This window comes from Saccopteryx leptura, chromosome 4 (genome assembly GCF_036850995.1).
Source record: "Saccopteryx leptura isolate mSacLep1 chromosome 4, mSacLep1_pri_phased_curated, whole genome shotgun sequence".
In the NCBI taxonomy this organism is placed as follows: domain Eukaryota; kingdom Metazoa; phylum Chordata; class Mammalia; order Chiroptera; family Emballonuridae; genus Saccopteryx; species Saccopteryx leptura.
Genome location: NC_089506.1, coordinates 160,840,233 through 160,861,659, shown reverse-complemented (window position 1 = coordinate 160,861,659; position 21,427 = coordinate 160,840,233).

Here is a 21,427-nt window from a genome sequence, read left to right as displayed (position 1 = left end):
GAATAAGTGCTGGTGAGGATGTGGAGAAAAGGGAACCCTCCTGCACTGCTGGTGGGAATGCAGACTGGTGCAGCCTCTGTGGAAAACAGTATGGAGATTCCTCAAAAAATTGAAAATCGAACTGCCTTTTGACCCAGCTATCCTACTTTTAGGAATATACCCCAAGAACACCATAAAACTGCTCCAAAAGGAGCAATGCACCCCCATGTTTATGGTAGTATTGTTCACAATAGCAAAGATCTAGAAACAGCCCAAGTGTCCGTCAGTGGACAAGTGGATTAAAAAGCTTTGGTACATATATACTATGGAATACTACTCAGCCATAAGAAATGATGACATCGAATCATTTAAAACAACATGGATGGACCTTGATAACATTATACTGAGCGAAATAAGTAAATCAGAAAAAACTAAGAACTATATGATTCCATACATAGGTGGGATATAAAAATGAGACTCAGAGACATGGACAAAAGTGTGGGGGTTACAGGGTGGGGGGGAGAGGGAGGGGGTTGGGGGAGGGGAGAGGCACAAAGAAAACCAATTAGAAGGTGACGGAATACAATTGGACTTTGGGTGATGGGAAATGCAGCATAATCAAATGTCAAAATAACCTAGAGATGTTTTCTCTGAACATATATACCCTGATTTATCAATGTCACCCCATTAAAATTAATAAAAAAAAAGCTTTGGTACATATATACTATGGAATACTACTCAGCCATATGAAATGACGACATCGGATCATTTACAATAACATGGATGGACCTTGATAACATTATACGGAGTGAAATAAGTAAATCAGAATAAACTAAGAACTGCATGATTCCATACGTAGGTGGGACATAAAAATGAGACAAAGAGACATGGACAAGAGTGTGATGGTAATGGGGGTGGGGGGTATGGGGCAGGGAAGGAGAGAGAAGCGGTGGGGGGGAGGGGAGGAGCACAAAGAAAACCAGATAGAAGGTGGCGGAATACAATTTGACTTTGGGTGATGGGTATGCAGCATAATTAAATGTCAAAATAATCTGGAGATGTTTTCTCTGAACATATGTACTCTGATTTATCAATGTCACTGCATTAAATTTAATAAAAAAATAAAAAATATATTAAATTGAAACAAAGCCTTAAAATATTCATAAATAATAAAATAAATATAATGTCGCTACTTCAAGGATTTTCGCCTATTGCAGGAGGTTCTGGAACCTAACCTTCATGATAGACAAGGGACCACCTGTAGTCTTGGCCTTAAATTAGCATTCCTTGCATTCACTCACTCCACAATTTATTAAGTACCTAATTATGTCCCAGGCACTGTGGTAGGCACTTGGAATAATACCAGCATGTGTAGGAAATTGTGAGGAAGAGGTATAAAATTTTCTTTCTTACTTGACTAGTTCTTTTAAAAGACTTAGCCATAAGAAAAGAATGTGCTCCTGGTTGTATTTTCAAAACTGAGAAACTATTTCTTGGCTCAAAATTAATATTTGAGGAAAAAATAGTATTTTGCCAACTGATTTTTTTTATTGTTTCCTTTGTGTCTGCCAACCATATCACATGGAGGCCCTGTAACAGGGTGGGGCCGGGCGCAGAGGGTATACTAACAGCTCAGTCTATCTGACGCCACAGAGCAGCAGAACAGGCTAAACAGAGATGACCAATGGACAGCCCTCTGAAGGCAGTAGCTATTGATCTGGTACAGTCCTATCCCATACTAAGTTATAAGTAGTACCTGTTTTCTCCTATATATTGCAGGTGAGAGTGCTGTCTTCTTAGTCCTGATATTTTCTCTGTGATATGGGAGAACAATTGGTGTGACATCAAATGGTGTGACATCTCTGGCTTTTTCCTGTCACTATTCCCAGAGACACAGATAGAATGATGCCTCTGAAATTGGTTAAATTTGCAAAGAAAAAACCAGAAAGCTCCTTTTCCTCCACTGGAAAAGCTTCTTCATGACAAACGTCTCTCTTGGTCCAGCTCCCATTGACCAGGCCTGATCTAACATTAACTGTGATGAGGTGGGAAATTCTCCTTAACACCGTGCTTCCATTAACAGGCCCACATCCTCCACCTCAGTCTTCATTTCTGCCCCATCTGAGACTCCTTTGTCTTATTTCTCAGTTTACTGGCTCCTTATTTTGGGCCTTACTGACACACACAAGTCTGCAGTTAAGTCTGTTAAACACAAGTGTTGAGTAAACTGTGCTTTAGGAAGTTAATGTCTCCATTTTGGAAAAGAAATGGCCAGCACAAGCTGTAGAAATGTAAAGGATATCAGATGGCCTAGGGTGAGCTGTGTGGAGGATCAAAGCAACAGTTCAACAAAAGAAATTCCTGGAGGTAGAGAAAATAACAAACTCTCCACGGGAATTTTCTGAAGTACATGGGGAAGAAATAGGACTTGACAACACGGGTTCAGATCATAAATGGAAGGTGGTTGGCCCTGTATAAGGGTAGAATTGGGGCTGACCTGGGTTAAATGGGCCTCATTTTCCTCCAGTGTCAGTCTCTGGGACAATGGGTGTGTGCCAATGGTTAAATCTATTTATTGCCTCTTAGCTTCAAACCCACCTTTCCTTCTCTATTCGAAGATACTGAAGCCAGACCCCTACAGACTGTGGTTCTCCTTTGCCCTCTGACCAACAGAGGGCACTGAGGGGCCTGGAACTGGAAGAGGAAGAAGCGACTAACTTGGTGCTTTTTTGTTTTCTGTGTAGAGGTGTCAGAGAGGAGACTGAAATAACGTGGGGACATTGTGTTCCCCACAGCATTCTCTGCAGCATTTACCATGTCCAGGCTGGCCTCTGGGTTCTGTGAGGAAGCCCCAGGGTTCTTCTTCACGCCAGCAGCAGAAAGTACGTAGTTGGAGCAGCTATGCTCTCCATTCTCAGGTAGTAACCTCAGCCTTATGGAGGCAGCCCTCTCAATCCCTAAATTCCCTCCTGGTCCACTTACCCATAGTCACAGTCTGCAGCTGCTACTTCTTCTAAAATACTTTTAAGTTTTCTTTACCCCTTACCACCTTTTACCTACTTAAGAATTATTAAATTTTCCCTGTTCAAAATATTAGTGTGATTTATGGTTTCTGACTCAATCTTAACTGATATAAAGTCACATTTATAGTAACAGTCCAAAGTTTTTAGTAACTTTTCTCCATTTATTTATATAGAATGTCCAGCCCTACCAATTCCACAACACTGCCACAATCACACAGTTCTGAGAGCTCACAGAGTGACTTCCACAGACTTATGAAAAAAAGTACCCTCCAAGTGGCATTTCATTGGCATCAACATCGACAGATGCAGAGAGCATCACACAGCAGGGAACCATGGTTCCCCGGGGGCCACCACTGCACCTTCATAGAACCAAGGCTTGAGTTCGAAGGCAAAGCACAGAAAGAGTTCTGTTTCATTTCACTCAGGGAGAAGATTCACAAAACAATGATGGTGGGATCCTTGTGTTTTACAAAACTATTTTAGGGAAACTGTTCTTTATGATTTTTGTTTTACAGTGCTCTCATATTTAATCTCCATAGGAGACATTCACGTACACAACAAGGAGCTGAACGAGTGATGGACGTGTTAAGCTTGAAGTTGGCGCTGATCTTCTGTGACTAAGAGGTGGCTAAGGTTCACTCATAACACACTTATCCTTTTTCCCTCAAGATAAATTCATCTAAAAGTTCTCTCAATGCACAGGGAAATGCCCACCCCACCAGTTTTCCAGACAAATTACGTTATATTTACATCTCTCATAGAATCCTTCCATATATAGAAAATGTACAGAGATGTAATGCAGAGTAGCATAGCTTAACAGTTCAGTATAAGTGGAATATAAAATGATAGAGGAGAGGAGAGGCAGTAGCACAAGATAAGGTCATTTAACTAAAAAGAGCTTGTTTATGAATGCTAAACAACTCACACTTACCTTGAGGACAAGGAGAAGCAATGTATATTTCCTATAAATAGAATCGGATTCAGAGGTAAATTGGGATAGGACAAAAGAGGTGGATTAATTTAAAAGAGGAGAATCCCTTACCTCTCATCTGTCTTTCTAAAGAGCAGACTACCAATAGAATATGGGCCAATATTGATAAAATACATTAAATTCTTCTTAGAAAAACTGTCCTCTAACATAAAACATGATAGAGGAAGGAGCTATTCTTACTTAATCTGATTTTTAAAATATAACATTAAATACAACCTCTATGTTTACAAAGAACAATGAATTTGATTTTCAATAGATGCAATTCACAGGTTCCTCATCAATTTTTAAGAAAAATGACTAGAACTTCCAAAGATGACATATGAAAATTCAATATATAGAAAAATAAAAATAGGAAGCCATTGTTAAATATAATTGTATGAATTACTTTCATGAATGAAATTGAAATAATCTTTCTGAATATGCTAGTTCACTATATTTCCTAAGATGCATTAAATGACTGATGTCTTTTTTATAACAGTCACATGATCTGTCCTTCTTCCCCACATCCTGGGGTGAGAATACACTGAGTTTGAAAGGGGGGGGCCCTAATGCTTAAAGTTCATGGTTTCATCTTAAATTCATTCCTAGAGTCAGGCATTATATATATATTTTTTAGAGAATGACTTTAAAATTTCAAAATGATCATTTAAATGTATTTGAGGTATAAGGTTACAAACTCTAATAAGATATTATAAATATTATTTCCAAGTTACAGCTTTGTACAATTTGAACCACACATGCTGTTTGAGTCTAAGAGGATATGATCAGACTTTGCATTAACCTCTGAAATCTATGAGAGAAATAATCAAGATCACTTTCCTTATTAATAAATGATCAGGGACAATATTCATATGTATGTGCATATGTGCTTTAAATATAGCACTAGTTTTATATAACCCTAAATAAATATCAATCAGAATGCCTGAGTACCAACTAGGGAAGTGCCCATTTCATATAATATTTTGCATATTTCAAAAAACTAACCTATATACCAGTGGTCCCCATCCTCCGGGCCACGGACCGGTAGCAGTCCATGAGCCATTTGGTACTGGTCCACAGAGAAAGAATAAATAACTTACATTATTTCCGTTTTATTTATATTTAAGTCTGAATGACCAGATTCCCTCTGTTACATCCGTCTAAGACTCAATCTTGAGTCTCGGTCATGTGATACATTTATCTGTCCCACCGTAAAGGCCGGTCTGTGAAAATATTTTCTGATATTAAACTGGTCCATGGCCCAAAAAAGGTTGGGGATCACTGCTATATACCATAAATCTGAACATACAGTAAAATAAATTTTTTGAGGATAACAAGATACCATTTAAAGTGCTGTCTTACAATAGTCTACCTAAGCATATAAGGTACACACTGCAATTTCTCAGAATAAACTACTAATTTTGCTTTATATCTAAAAAAATAAAAAAGGAAATGCATTTTTAAGATCCAGCTGCATAGACTCTATGATAAATATGCAACATATGAGAAATATGCGACATTTGTCTTTACTCCATAATTAAGCACTTTTGTGACAAGTTGGGTATTTCGGCCCATTACAGGTGTTCTGTGTGTGTGTCTAATGCTTGCTCATGCCCTTTTCTGACATCCGGAAAGACTAATCTTTTCTTTTCTTTTTCAAATTTCTCATTACCCATATTGTTAAAAACTCAAACTCTTTCTAATGATAAGAAGACAAAACCTTGATCAAAACTCTCACTCCACCACCAGTAGTAGCTCTTCCCTCAGCCTGCCTTAAAATAAGCGGGGAGGGGTCAGAATTAATATAAGTTTTTCATTGGCAAATATATATTCTTAATTACTTTTGCTCACCCCACCTTCTTTACACTTTCAAATCACTTCTAATTCAGGAAAAGATTACTCCTTATTTTATACCAGGGCTTACCACGTCAAAAACCTCATCTTCTCAAAGTGAACTATTCTCTTCATATACCTTTCATTGCTATATACAAGATAAAACATTTGATTGGGATGGCTTTATCCAGTTTCAGATCACTTGCTGAAAAGATATTCACCTAACAGCTCATTGAAATCAATGTCTCAAGTGGATTCCTAGTGTTTAGCTGTTAAATAACACAGGTAATAGGACCACACTCTGATCTCTAGACTCCCTAGTACATCACACTCACTGAGAAGCTTAGCATGACATTTTTCTGTAAACTGTTGAAGTCTGGCAAACCTGTTCACTAGAAGATTTCATGGTTCTTTTCCAAATATTTGACAAGAAATAATATTCTTTATGTAAAAAAAATCCATATGGAAGTACATCATCAATGTAACAGCAGAATTGTGGCTCCTTCATTAATTATGTATTCAGTGCCTTTATGTATTTCACTGCCACTGAGATCATGACCAAGCATCAATACTTGTTAACACATTTTCAATATTTATAAGCTAAGGGCTTAAATCCAAGTGTTATTAATAATGGTCCTGCTACTCCATTCATACTCACCAGCATCTCAATTATACTACCAAGAGGCAGCCTTAGGAATTTATGTAAGCTAACAGTTTTTTAAAAAAAATCTAATTTAAGTCTGCTTTAGGGTTAGGATTGCCATATGTCTCACTCATACTATTGTCTGTCTCCCTTGAAATATATACTTACTCTAGAAAGGGTTTTATTTGCCACATAACAGAATGTGTAAACAGGTGGCTGAGCTCAAAATTATACTTGGATAGTGATCACACCAAAGTTAAATAGAAAATAGTATTGCCAACCAATATAAATATCAGTGATTAGTAAATAAGATAAATGTCAAAAATCCATGCTTTTCTAAACAAAGATGAGTGAGAAATTGTACATATTTACTATAAATATTCAGCAATGTATTAGCCCATTTCACTGAACACTGAATAGAATTTATGTATTTGTTAAAATAAATGTGATGACTTAAGTAAAATGGTTGTTCAAATGATAATAATTTTCCATTAATAATGCATATACACAAAAAGACTAATATAAAAATTTATTTAAGTAGAAAGTGAATATTAGATGTATTTTTGTAAGTATGTCTAATCATGATTTGATTTGTAAGAATTTAAAAATGGATACAGGCCTACTGTCCTGAAGGAGAAAAGATTTCTCCTTTAAAAATGCTACTGCAAGAAAAGTTCAATTAATAATAACAGAAATGGAAGGATGTACCCTGGTTACCTGAGAGTTTACTAGAAAACATAAGTTTTAAATTTTTTTTACTTGTTCTTGAAGAATCTTTTAACAATAGTAAGCTGTTTTATTAGTATAGAGTAAAAATCATTTTACTACAGAAGTCTAGTCAATTTATGTTCCTAATGTATTACTTAAGTTTTTATTGACTAAAGTTTAGACAGGCACTTGAATACTAGCTAGTCTTATGCCCAAATTGGAAGGGTTACTGTAGTTCATATGTATAGTTTTAATTATTCAATAATAACATATTTCTGTCATGACAGATTCTCATTAACAAGCATCTGCCAAGTGAATTCTCTTTTTATGTTTGTTCTAGAAATTCAATTAAATATTAGAATCAGAAGAACCACAGTTCCAATTGGATGTTTTTATGTTCTATTTCACCTTACCTTCATCCACATGCACAAATCTTAGTTCATCCTGCAAACTAAATGTGTTCTCTAAATAATAGATACATAAGGAATGTGTCCAAAACAAAACAAAGATGAAGGTGATATTGCTGCTTGCTTGACAATAGTGCTTAAATTGTGATGCAGATTAGTGAATATGCTAGAAATGAGGACCAAACATGTACAGTACAAATATTGATCGACTTACAACCTATGTAACTTAGGACCATTTGACTTTACAACCATAATCGCTAGCCACGACTGCTCCGCGTCTGGCAGCGCAAGCATTGTCCAGTTGGGCATCTGACAGTGCGGACCAGCTTCCGGCAGCACTACCATCTCCATGTGCACTATTTCAACTGTTATCCCAGACTCGGTAGAGCAATTTGTGTTTTGTGTCTTGGATATTTTTCATCAAACCCCTCCCAAGATGTCTACCAGGAGGAAATTGTCTTTGCAAATACTAAACCAGTTGTACTGGTAATGCAGTGTTTTACTTAAACCTGATGAATGTAAAAATAAGAAACAAAATGGTGTACAGATGATACAAATGGCATAAAATGAACAAAGAAAATTATGATATATAATAATAAAGAAAATTATAATAAAATATGACTTAAAGACTTTTATAACATCATTTCACAGTACTGTACATATAGCCTACTCAACTTATGACCAAATCGTGTTATGACTGGTCTGTTGGAACCAATCGTGGCCATAAGTTGAGCACTAGCTGTAGTACCTTAAGATACAAGTTTAATTTGTTCTGTAACCGAGCTCATAAGTCAGTCAACTCATATATCAAACAAATTTCACCCATTTAAAATAACTGAAATAGATTTAATCCGTACCAGCCCCGTGAGATATCCACAAAACATCCTAAATTATGAAAAAAGACAAGTTTTTAATTAAGAAACACATGTATACTTTACCAATGCATAACAAAATATATTAAATAAAAGAAAAACGTATTATTTAGTACTGTATTCTTACCTTGGAGATAGACGAGTGTGGCTAACAGAGGTGAATAGCAGAGGAGGAGGGAGGGAGGAAGGAATGCAGGCACTGTAGAAACGTAAAGTAAAACTGCATTTCCTTAATATTAAATATAAACTAAAACTGTATTTTCTTTACTTTACACAAAACTAAAACTGCACTTTCTTTACTTAAAATGGAACCACAAAACCTTAATTGTAAAAAAAAAATGCACTTTCTTAACTTTAAACTTAACCTAAGCTTAACATTACATATTTTTCATTTAATGATCACCTGTTTTTGCCTTTTTGGCTGCACTTTTGGCACTTTCAGTTGCAGAACTTTTGAATAAAAATCTATCCAAAGAAGTTTGCTTTTGCCTGCCTTTTAAAATGTTAAGGGAATGTGGAGAGAAAAAGATGGCAGCAGAGTAGTCGGATGCACAGACGCCCAGCTTTTATCACCCAACTGGAATATAAATCAATTTAGGAAAAATCAGCATGAAAAACCAACTCTGAACTGCAAGAACAGCTCTCAAAAACCAAGGAGCAAAGAAGAAGCCACAAAAAACCTGATAGGGAGTGCCTGAATCTCCCCTGCTTATAGGAACGGGGGGGGGGGGAGGTGAGGCTGAGAGCCCAGAGGGGATCTCACACAGGGAAAAGAGCATAAACTACTGCTCACAGCCACTTGCCTGGTGACCAGGGAGCGAGGTGTGTTGAAAAGACCAGCTTATCTCCCAAGTGGAAAGGACAGGGAGAGGAACAGACTGTGAGGGGCTAAGGAATGCAGGAAACGAACTAAAAAAGCTAACTCATCCGTGCTGGAGGTGGCCATAGCTGGGGGAGGGACTGAACCTTTCACAAAACAGAGCTGAATTGCTTCTGGATCAGAGATCTCCGGACATCTATCCAGCTTCAATCAGCGCAACAAGACACAGCTGAAAACAAGAAGTGGGGAGGAGGGGCAGTAACTCAGGTCTCCATGGAGGTCTGAGATACACCTCCCCCTACTGAAGCTGAGAAAACACCCTGCCCCCAGTGAGATTAGCTGGCTAAAGAGGCCTTCAGAGTCTCAGGTTACACCCATTGAATTCCTGGATACAGTTTCAAGGAAGCCACCTGCTGAGATCAGTAAACAAGACTATCACCTGTTAACAAAACAAACAAATCAAGACTTCAAAGCTGCCCAAATCCAAAAGTGGATTACAGATAACAGCTGATACCAACCCAAGAAGACCTAGAAATAACACAACTGAAAACTGGAGGCAGACAACACCAAGCCTAGACTCAACCAACTCTACAAATAAAACACCCAAAAACAGATAATGAGAAAACCAAGAAGTGAAATCCAAATGAAACCACAAGAGACACCTTCAGGAGATGAACTGAGTGATATGGAAATAATCAAATTTCCAGATGTGGAGTTCAAAATAATGATTGTAAGGATGCTTAGGGATCTCAGAACAACACTGGATGGTCATTATGAACATCTAAATAAAGAAATAGCAAGTATAAAAAAGAATCAGTCGGAGATGACAAATACAATATCAGAAATAAAGACCACAATGGAAGGAATTAAAAACAGGATAGATAGAGCTGATGATCGAATCAGCGAGTTACAGGACAACTGGAATTAAGGCATAAAAGCAGAGAAGAAAAGAGAAAAGAGACTCAAAAATTCAGAGGAAACTCTTAGAGAGCTCTGTGACAACATGAAGAGAAATAACATCCGCATCATAGGGGTTCCTGAAGAAGAAGAAAAAGAACAAGGGATAGAGACCTTGTTCAATCATATCATAGCTGAAAACTTCCCTAAAGTAATGCAAGAGAAACTCTCACAAGTCCAAGAAGCACAGAGGACTCCATTAAAGAGAAACCCAAAGAAACCTACACCAAGACACATCATAATTAAAATACCAAAGCTAAGCGATAAAGAGAAAATATTAAAAGATGCAAGAGAAAAAAAAGTTATCACCTACAAAGGAGCTCCCATAAGAATGACGTCCGACTTCTCAACAGAAACACTTGAGGCCAGAAGGGAATGGCAAGAAATATTCAAAGTAATGCAGAACAAGAACCTACAACCAAGACTACTTTATCCAGCAAGGCTATCATTTAAAATTGAAGGAGAAATAAAAAGCTTCCCAGACAAAAAACAACTCAAGGAATTCATTACAACCAAACCAATGCTGCAGGAAATGTTAAGGGGCCTGTTGTAAACAGATCAAAGTGGGAAAAGAATATAGCAAAAAAGGAATACACCTTTAAAGAAGAAAATGGCAATAAACAACTACATATCAATAATAACCTTAAATGTAAATGGATTAAATGATCCAATCAAAAGACATAGGGTAGCTGCGTGGATAAGAAAACAGGACCCATACATATGCTGTCTACAAGAGACACACCTTAGAACAAAAGACACACATAGATTGAAGGTAAAAGGATGGAAAAAAACATTTCATGCAAACGGAAATGAAAAAAAAGCTGGGGTAGCAATACTTATATCAGACAAATTGGACTTTAAAACAAAGGATATAGTAAGAGATAAAGAAGGCCACTATATAATGATAAAGGGAGTAATCCAACAGGAAGATATAACTATTATAAATATCTATGCACCTAATATAGGAGCACCCAAATATGTAAAGCAGACTTTGATGTATTTAAAGGGTGAGATTAACAGCAATACTATAATAGTAGGGGATTTCAATACCCCACTGACATCACTAAATAGATCCTCAAGAAAGAAAATTAACAAAGAAACAGCAGACTTATTGGAAACACTAGATCAACTCGATTTAATAGATATCTTCAGAACCTTTCACCCTAAAGCAGCAGAATATACATTCTTTTCAAGTGCTTTTGGTACATTCTCTAGGATAGACCACATGTTAGGGCACAAAAGTGCTCTCAAAAAATTTAAGAAGACTGAAATCATATCAAGCACTTTCTCCGATCACAATGGCATGAAACTAGAAATGAACCACAACAGAAAAGCTCAAATATTCTCAAACACTTGGAAACTAAATAGCAGGTTGTTAAATAATGAATGGATTAAGAATGAGATCAAAGAAGAAATAAAAAAATTCCTAGAAACAAATGACAATGAGCATACAACAACTCAAAATTTATGGGACACAACAAAAGCAGTGCTGAGAGGGAAGTTCATAGCACTACAGGCACACTTTCAGAAGCTAGAAAAAGCTCAAATAAACAACTTAACCCTGCATCTAAAAGAATTAGAAAAAGAACAGCAAGTAAAGTCCAAATGTAGTAGAAGGAAGGAAATAATAAAGGTCAGAGCAGAAATAAATGACATAGAGGCTAAAGAAACAATACAGAGGATCAATGAAACCAGGAGCTGGTTCTTTGCAAAGGTAAACAAGATTGATGAACCTTTAACTAGACTCACCAAGAAAAAGAGAGAGAGGACTCAAATAAATAAAATTAGAAATGAGAGAGGAGAAAGAACCACTGACACAACAGAAATACAAAATATTGTAAGAAAATATTATGAAGAACTGTATGCCAAAAAACTAGACAACCTAGATGAAATGGAAAAATTCCTTGAAACATACAATCTTCCAAAAATCAATCTGGAAGAATCAGAAAACCTAAACAGACTGATTACAACAAATGAGATCGAAACAGTTATCAAAAACTCCCAACAAAAAAAAGTACGGGGCCCGATGGCTTCACAACGATATTCTACCAAATATTCAAAGAAGAACTAACTCCTATTCTTCTCAAACTATTTCAAAAAATTTAAGAGGAAGGGAGACGTCCAAGCTCCTTTTACGAGGCGAGCATAATTCTGATTACAAAACCAGGCAAAGACAACACAAAGAAAGACAATTATAGGCCAATATCTCTGATGAATATAGATGCTAAAATCCTCAACAAAATATTAGCTAACCGAATCCAACAATATATGGAAAAAATCATACACCATGATCAAGTGGGATTTATTCTGGGGAGGCAAGGCTGGTACAATATTCGTAAATCAATCAATGTGATTCATCACATAAAAAAAAAGAAGGAGAAAAACCATATGATAATTTCAATAGATGCAGAAAAAGCATTTGATAAAATCCAGCACCCATTCATGATCAAAACTCTCAGCAAAGTGGGAATACAGGGAACATACCTCAACATGATAAAAGCCATCTATGAAAAACCCACAGCCAACATCATACTCAATGGGCAAAAATTAAAAGCAATCCCCTTAAGATCAGGAACAAGGCAGGGGTGCCCCCTTTCACCACTCTTATTTAACTTGGTCCTGGAAGTCCTAGCCACAGCAATCAGATAAGAAGAAGAAATAAAAGGCATTCAAGTTGGAAAAGAAGAAGTAAAACTATCATTATTTGCAGATGATATGATATTGTATATAGAAAACCCTAAAGTCTCAGTCAAAAAACTACTGGACCTGATAAATGAATTCAGCAAAGTGGCAGGATATAAAATCAATACTCACAAATCAGAGGCATTTTTATACACCAACAATGAACAGTCAGAAAGAGAAATTAAGGAAACAATCCCCTTCACTATTACAACCAAAAAAATTAAGTACCTAGGAGTAAACTTAACCAAGGAGACTAAAGACTTGTACTCGGAAAATTACAAAGCATTGATAAAAGAAATCAAGGAAGATACAAACAAGTGGAAGCATATACCGTGCTCATGGTTAGGAAGAATAAACATCATTAAAATGTCTATATTACCCAAAGCAATCTAAAATTCAATGCAATACCAATTAAAATACCAATGACAGACTTCAAAGATATACAACACATATTCCAAAAATTTATATGGAACCAAAAGAGAACACGAATAGCCATAGCAATCTTAAAAAAGAAGAAGAAAGTGGGAGGTATCACACTTCCTGATATCAAGTTATACTACAAGGCCATTGTACTCAAAACAGCCTGTTACTGGCATAAGAACAGGCATATAGATCAATGGAACAGAACAGAGAACCCAGAAATAAACCCACAGTTCTATGGACAGCTGATATTTGACAAAGTGGGTAAGGAAATACAATAGAGTAAAGACAGCCTCTTTAACAAATGGTGTTGGGAAAATTAGATAGCTACCTGCAAAAAAAATGAAACTAGATCACCAGCTTACACCACTCACAAAAATAAACTCAAAATGGATAAAAGACTTAAATGTAGGCCGTGAAACCATAAGCATCTTAGAAGAAAACATAGGCAGTAAGCTCTCGGACATCTCTCAGAGCAATATATTTGATGATTTTATCTCCACGGGGAAGTAAAATAAAAGACAGGTAAACAAATGGGACTATATTAAACTAAAAAGCTTTTGCATAGCTAAAGACAACAAGAACAGAATAAAAAGACAAACTACACAATGGGAGAACATATTTGACAATACGTCTGATAAGGGGTTAATAACCAAAATTTATAAAAAACTTGTAAATCTCAACACCAGGAAGACATACAATCCAATCCAAAAATGGGTAAAAGAGATGAATAGACACTTCTTCAAAGAGGACATACAGATGGCCAATAGGCATATGAAAAAATGCTCAACATCACTAATCATTAGAGAAATGCAATTTGAAACCACAATGAGATATCACCTCACACCAGCCAGAATGGTGCTCATCAACAAAACAACACAGAATAAGTGCTGGCGAGGATGTGGAGAAAAGGGAACCCTCCTGCACTGCTGGTGGCAATGCAGACTGGTGCAGCCACTGTGGAAAACAGTATGGAGATTCTTCAAAATCAAACTGCCTTTTGACCCAGCTATCCCACTTTTAGGAATATACCCCAAAAACACCATAGAACGGCTCCAAAAGGAGAAATGTACCCCCATGTTTGTGGCAGCATTGCTCACAATAGCAAAGATCTGGAAACAGCCCAAGTGTCCGTCAGAGGACGAGTGGATTAAAAAGCTTTGGTACATATATACTATGGAATACTACTCAGCCATAAGAAATGATGACATCGGATCATTTACAATAACATGGATGGACCTTGATAACATTATATGGAGTGAAATAAGTAAATCAGGAAAAAAAAACTAAGAACTATGTGAATCCATACATAGAAGGGACATAAAAATGAGACTCAGAGACATGAACAAGAATGTGATGGCAACTGGGGTGGGGGGTTGGGGGAGGAGGGATGGGGTGAAGAAGGAGAGAGGGGTTGGGGGAGGGGAGGGACACAAAGAAAACCAGATAGAAGGTGACAGAAGACAATTTAACTTTGGGGGAGGGGTATACAGCACAATCAAATGTCAAAATAATCTACAGATGTTTTCTCTCAACATATGTACCCTGATTTATCAGTGTCACTGCATTAAATTTAATAAATAAATTTAAAAAAAAATGTTACAGGAATGTGACAAACAAGTGTCATTAAACAGTGCTGAAGCACGACCAGTTGAAACTTTTTCTGGGTGTTTCTTTTCAATGAAACTTGAAAGCTTCTCCCACATTGCCAGCATGTCTTTAATTTCACTTGGAGAAATCACTTCCTCTGACTCTATCTCCTCCTCACTACTAATCTCTTGCAGAAGCTCCAAATGTTGCATCATCTGTAGCTCCTGCAACTCCTCAGTTGAGAGTTCCTCCTCATGTTCCTTGATAAGCTCGTTTACGTCACCCTCATCTATCTCCAGACCCATTGACTTTCTGAGGGACACAATCTCCTCCAACGCTTCTACCTCGGTCTCAGTCTCTGGTTTGAATCCTTCGAAGTCCCTGTCTGCAACAACATCAGGCCACAACATTTTCCATGCTGAGTTCAAGGTTCTTCTTGTAACCTCTTGCCATGCCAAGTCAATAATGCGTTAACATATCACAAAGTTGTAGTGATCTTTCCAAAACCCTCAAAGGGTTAGATTTGTATTCTCAGTCACCTCAAAGCAGTAGTGGAACAAGTGCTTTTTGTAAAGCTTTTTAAAGTTGGAAATGACCTGCTGATCCATAGGTTGCAAGATTGAAGTCGTGTTGGGTGGGAGGTAGAGGACTTTCATGAATTTGAACTCATCGAGAATGTCATCCTCAAGACCACGTGGGTGGGCTGAAGCATTTTCAAGAATTAGTAATGCATTCATCGGGAGTTTATTTTCTTGAAGATATTTCTTCACTGCAGGACCAAAGACGAGATTTACCTTTTCAATAAAAAACTGCCGCATAACCCATGCCCTAGCCTTGGCACACCACATAACCTGCAGTTTTTTTTTTAAGAATCTTGTGTCCTAAAGGCTTCAAGATTTTCGGAATGATACACTAGCAGTGGCTTTACTTTACAGTCACCACTAGCATTTGCACAAAATGCAAGGGTCAGACAGTCCTTCATGGGTTTATGGCCTGGCAGCTTCTTCTCCTCTGCAGTGATGAAAGTCCTCAGGGGCACTTTTTTCCAAAATAATCCTGTTTCATCACAGTTGAACACTTGTTGTGGGATGCAGCCTTACTTTGCAATAAGTGCAGCAAAATGTGTGATGTAATCTTCAGCTGCCTTAACGTCAGCACTCACAGCTTCACCATGTCTTACCACCGAGTGGATGCCAGATCTCTTCTTGACATTTTCAGACCAGCCCTGACTTGCCTTAAACGTATCTTCTGCTGCCTCTTTTGAGGTTGATGGTTCTTTCTTCTTCAAGTTGCTGTAAATAATACGTGCCTTTTTGCATATTACAGTCTCCATCAGTGTATCTCCTGCCAGCTCTTTCTCTTTCACCCACACCAGCAGAAGCATCTCCATTTCTTCATGGATATTTGTCCTTAATTGGGACAGAATTGTACTTCCTTTCACTGGATTTGCACTGTAGATGTATTGTGGTCATACAGCCTTGCCAATTCAATCAGTCATACATCATGCTCATGTTTTTCTTTTATTTCTTGCTTTAATTCTATCGACATCATTCTCTTCTTTTTCTCACCACTGTCCTTTAAACTCACTTTCTTCAGCCTAATGATAGCACACAAAATAAGTTAGTAAAAAATGCAAAAATGATGCAAGAATGAGTACAGCATACAAGATTCAACTTGATTCTGTGGGTAACACGTGAGAAAGAACGAGATGCTGGTGTTGTGCTGCTGATACTGGACCCCTGTGCCCATGTGCCAACTAGCGGCAGCTTCCCAAATCACGACTCATATCTCAAAATTTCGCTTGGATCTCGAACAAAAATACGGACCGAGTCACAGCTCATATCTTAAAAAATTCGTATGTTGGTCTGCTCATATCTCAAGGTACCTCAGTATTAAGCCACCCTTTTTTGCTCAATTTATGGTCTCTCTCTCTCTCTCTCTCAGACACACACAGAGTGTGATTATCATATTGCAAATGATTGCAGATAGGGTATATTTAATCCTCCCATTTTGATAGTTAATATACTTATTACTATTGCATAGAAACAGCCAAATATTTCAACACCACACTCACCCCAAAACCTCAAATCTCTACAATCCTCATAACAATCAGGAAATACAGTGTTTTACTGAAAAACTGAAGGCAACAAAAATAGAGGTAAAAAGCTGTGTACAAAAGATCATACACTTTTTTTTAATCTACTGAGAGGAGGGAGACAGAGACAGACTCCTATATGCACCCTGAACGGAATCTACCTGTCAAGCCCACGAGGGGGCAATGCTCTGCCCATTTGGGGCCCTTGCTCCAGTGCAACCAGAGCTATTATTTTTTAGTGCTTGAGGGGAGGCCTGAGAGCCATCCTCAGTGCCTGGGGCCGACTCACTCTAATTGAGTCATGGCTGCAGGAGAGGAGGTGAGGAGAAGAGAGGGAGAGAGAGGGAGAGAGAAAGGGAAGTGAGAGGAGGATGGGTGGAGAAGCAGATGGGTGCTTCTCCTGTGGGTCCTGACCTGGAATCAAACTGGGGACATCCACACACTGGGCTGACATACTATCACTGAGCCAACAAGCCAGGGCTAAAAATCATACTCTTATATTTTAAAATTTGTGTTTTTAAATATCACCAACTGAGTACTAATTCTTACTTCAGGCAAAATTCTGCTAAGTATAGATATGTTTCTTCTATTCCATAGTAGATTAAAAGCAGAGAATGAGAGAAGAGGAAAGCATACATTTAACACAGTCAATAAAACAAGCTGATTAAACACACACACACACACACACACACACACACACACATATAGTGGAGTATCAAAAAAATCACTATATATCAATATATTAAATGCAATAATAAAGAATTCCAGTGGTGGTTTAGCCAAAGGAGATAATAACCCAAAGTCTCCAAAACTCCTAGGAATATCTCTTATACAGCATACACTAATGTTCTGTCACCTGTAAGTGACTTACTTTGGCTTATTATCCTTAATGGAGTTAGAGAAATGAGTGATTTTTAGAGAAACTCTTCTGAACAACATGATTTAAAAATATAATCTGAAAATAGAGCCTCGCTATAAAATTCATTTATGAAGAATACTGTATTCACTGATGATCACTATTCATTAATTGCTGTATAAACTCAATAAACTTTACTATCACATATAAATACAAGAGGACCTATAATCTTATGTACACACTTTGCATCAGAGACTATTTTCTAGAAACTAAGAAAACAAAAGGATATATTAATATCTTTGGGCCTATCTAGAATAGGAAAGGGATCTATGCTAAGCAAATAATCAGCCTGATTAATGAACACCAAACCAATGAGGCTGGGTTGTTTTTGAAGTAAAAAATGAAGCATGAGGAAAACAAATTACAAGAAAAGAGAAGATGAAATAACTGGCATCAAAATGTGGCATAAAAAAAGCAATTAAATAGAGAAAAAGAAGACCCATATTACATGAAATTCATTTTACATAAAAGAAAATAATAGAAGGTTAGGTAGAAAGAAGGGACTAAGATCCCATATCTTAGGAGGGCAGGAAACAATCAGAAATCAGGCTCTTCCTAATTAGAAGGCTGCAGGGCTCCAGGAAATCTGAACTAAGAAGAAAGGACTGCTATCACTCTGACCTAAAGATCAGCCTTCAGACCTTATCTGAGAAACAGAAAATTACCGCCAATAAATACTCCAGCCAAAGTAGAATGTTCTGCATATCTGTTGAAAACCATATAACCCTAAGTCTGACTAGTATGATTTTTGGAACAGTCAAAAAAATTAAACTGCTGTAAAATAATGGTCTCATCAATAACCTTGTCCTAAGTATTAGAAATCGGACTGTAAAACTGGAAGATGATTAAAGTATTCTCCTTAATCTTTCTCCCAACTATAATCATTTCTTTCCTTTCCTTTTGTCCTTTGTGTGGAGGACAAAGCCTGTCAAAATTCATGCCTGGAACACAAACACAACCATCTTTCCTCCAGGTCTCAACCCAACTATGGATCCATCATTTCAAATGACAATTCCATAGAAAATCAATATCCTGAAAGGAAGATTGCTTCCACTACTGCTGTGTGGACTGTGGGTACAGTGGTGAATTCAAGAAAGCAGACCCATTTGTAGCTAGTGCTCATTCTAGCAGGATTGATTGCAGGTAACTTCCTCAGAGAGGAAGTGGAGGAGCTATTCATTTTTTCTTCTCTTTTCAACTTACTCCTCTCTTCTGGATCAAATGACAACGGACCTAAATTATACATAGCAGCAGGACATAAACACCCTGGCCCACTCAAAATGCTAAATAATAACTCCACTTGTTTAAAGATAGATGTTCTTACCGTTCAACATCTTTTTTCATATTGCACATTACTAACAGTGGATGCAGCTCACTGATGCTACATCTCAGGATATTCTATCAAAAAAAGTGTACAGATGCCCCAACTCACAAAGCTTCTTTGAGCATTGCAATCAAGCACAACCAAAAAACCTTAAAAGTTTAAAACTTCAGATTATTTTTCCTGCTTCCAACATTTTAAACTGATTTTTAAAATATTTTTTTAATTATTTCTTTTATTTTTTCCTAACTATGGGCAATGCATGATAATTGAAGATAGAATTGAGATTCAGAAGGGAAAAAGAAAAAATACAGGTACTATAAGTCCATCTCTCAAAGATAATCATGTTTATATACTAATCTATTTCCTTTTAATCTTTTTTCTATACAATTGTTTTACATAGTTAATCTCACACTGAGGATGCAACTTTGTCATTTATAAAACCTTTTAAAACAAACATCCTGCCTGACCAGGCAGTGGCACAGTGGATAGAGCATCAGACTGGGATGTGGAGGACCCAGGTTCAAAACACTGAGGTCACCAACTTGAACGCGGGTTCATCTGGTTTGAGCAAGGCTCACCAGCTTGGACCCAAGGTCGCTGGCTTGAGCAAGGGGTCACTCAGTCTGCTGTAGCCCCACGGTCAAGGTATATATGAGAAAGCAATCAATGAACAACTAAAGTGCTGCAATGAAAAACTGATGCTTCTCATCTCTCTCCCTTCCTGTCTGTCTGTCCCTCCTTCTGACTCTCTGTTTCTGTCAAAAAAAAAAATCCCCCATTATAAGGGACAATGATCATATATCATATTTCAGGGTTGTATAACTTGTTTTGCACAACCACCACAATCTATTTAAGTTTATCCAATATAGTATTTTGTTATTAGACATAACTCTGAGGTAAACACTAGGATGTATTTCAAAGATCTTAGACACACAGGATAAATCATTTTCTAAAAGGATTGCTGATGTGTTTTTTAAGGTACATATTTCCAATTTTAGCTTTTAATGTTTGTTTTATTGATTTCAGGGAGAGTAAGGGAGCGAACAAGAGAGAGACAGGAACATCTGTGTATGTCCTGACCAGGGATCGAACTAGCAACCTCTGTGCTTGAGACAATGTCCTAACCAACTGAGCTATCTGACCAGGGCGATACATATTTTTTAAATGAACCTATTTTTGCTGGCCCCTGGTGTAGATCATCAAAACTGTCCACATATCTTTATGTCAGTGCATGAATTATGTTTTTTCTAAGAAGAGTTAAAATGGAGGATGGTTCTGTATTACTGAGTAAATTGGCCAAAGAGCAAAGTGACCAGCAGTTTAAGTCTGTCTTATAGAACATGAATCATCAGGCTCCCTAATACTAAGGATATTAATATTAAGTGCATGGTACACATCAGCCACAAAGACATGTTTGTACTTTATATGTACTTTCATTTAAACAGTTTTTATATTTGAAAAAGAGGTTGAATAGGGTTAAGTATTAATGATGACACAACAGCCAAGAGCCATGCATTTGAGTTTTGGCTCTAACAAGCTCCATGGCCTTAGACAAGTCAGAATATCCCTCTGAATAGTAACATCCTCTGTGAACAACTTAGTTGGGAAAATTAATCTAACTTTCTGTGACATATAAAAATTCTGTCATTCTCTGTCCTGATTTATATGTACCAGGATAAAATCTGTAAATTCTTCCCCTTGTTTTTCTTACTGTTCTCTGCCCATATAACCAAGATATTCATTGTCAAAGGTGGAAAGTAGAATACAGATCAAAGCAAATAATTCAAGTGGATTTTTATGCACATTGCATAGATATTGGTCTGAAAGTCAAAGTTCTTTCCATTTGCAAGACCAGCCACTCACAAAGTGAAGATATCTGCTACAATTCTAAACCTCTGGCTATGCTCATCAGAAGCAAAGAGGGACCTACAACAAAGGTTTGTAGCATTGCTTTTCAAAGTGCCCTTGAAGGCCCACAGGTAGGTCATGAAATCAATTTCCTGGGCCTAGACTAGTAGTGCCCTCCGCCCCAATTAAATAGAATGCAGTGCGCTGCAGAGTAATTTCTGCGGTTGATATGAAAATGGGTTTATCACAATAGCTTTCTATCACAAAACTTAAAAAACATCAGTTTAGAGTATAAACCACCTGGGGGGGGGGGACGAATATGCTTATGTACCATATTTTT